This window comes from Mixophyes fleayi, chromosome 4 (genome assembly GCF_038048845.1).
Source record: "Mixophyes fleayi isolate aMixFle1 chromosome 4, aMixFle1.hap1, whole genome shotgun sequence".
Lineage (NCBI taxonomy): Eukaryota > Metazoa > Chordata > Amphibia > Anura > Limnodynastidae > Mixophyes > Mixophyes fleayi.
Genome location: NC_134405.1, coordinates 30037801 through 30039136, shown reverse-complemented (window position 1 = coordinate 30039136; position 1336 = coordinate 30037801).

Below are 1336 nucleotides of genomic sequence, written 5' to 3'. Positions count from 1 at the left end.
GAGCTATCTCTGAGAAAGGCAATATTGCCTAACAAGGTATAATACTGAATGCTGCATTGTGATATAGATTAATCTTTTTATTTATATTATCATCAGTAATGTTGTCTTATATATCTTTTGTTTACATTTCAGATTTGTTAATATTGCATTTTTCTGTTTATAAATTATGTAAAATAAATATCAGATATATTATTGCTATTACAATTGGCTTCCGTTTCTTGTCCTTGTTGGATTAGAGTATTTTATTTCTATGTTACAAAAATATCTCCTTTATTCCTTTTTTGTGTGTGTTTTGTTCACACTTGACTAACTGTGTTACATTCATCATGTCTCTATAATTTTTTATACTTTACATCATACTACATTATGCATAACTGTGCAAAATCACTCCTTTCTAAATATAAACATGGGCACCTTCACCACTACGCTCAGACCTGTCTCTACCTCCGCTCTATTCTATCTGTTGACTTTTTTACTCACTGCTTCCTACCTCATCCACTGAAGATTTCATAGAGAAAGTCCCAAGATAGCTTTCAATTCTTGGCTGAAGGTACACCTACTCATAGGGGGGAATTCAATTGGGCGTGTTACTCATGAAAGTAACCTGGCCAGCGCACTATTACCATTACTATGGTAATAGCACTCATTCTTACCATTAATACGGTAATTTCAATGCTGATTTTTGCTCGCAGCTCAGAGAGTCTAGTGCAAAAATCAGTGTTATAATTTCTGTACAATCGATATTAGTGTGCAGGCCGCGTTACTTTAACGAGTAACGCTGCCAATTGAATTCTCCCCATAATGTCACAGATTACATCTGCTGCATTGGACGATGCCCTAGGAGCACTTATCTTCAGAACTGTATTAAACGCCCGTTGCTGATATTCTCCCTCTGCACATTCACCTTCTAGCCCTTAGAGTAAAGCTAATTACTTAAATACCTATAAAAAGACACGGACACAGCTTTTAATTTTGGCACACTAAGTTCACAGTTTTAATTGTATGTTAATTGTTTTAATTTTAATTGTCTTAAATAATGGCGGCAATAAAAGCAAATACAAGTCAGCTAACCAGCTAAGACTATACCATCTAGCATAGTGATGGCCAACCGGCCCAATATCCCAGGCACTACTTTAACGGCTTCAGTAAGACTACAACCCTTCTGGCGTCAAAGGGTATGGTTGCAGAAACGATACCCAGGGAATTCACAGAAATTACCATAGCAGACACATAGATCGAAAGGAGAAGAATCATGCAGCCAAACACAGCTCTTTTACCATGTATTAACCGCTGACTACACTGCTTTCTACCAAAAGTTTTGTTCCTTTAACGGACA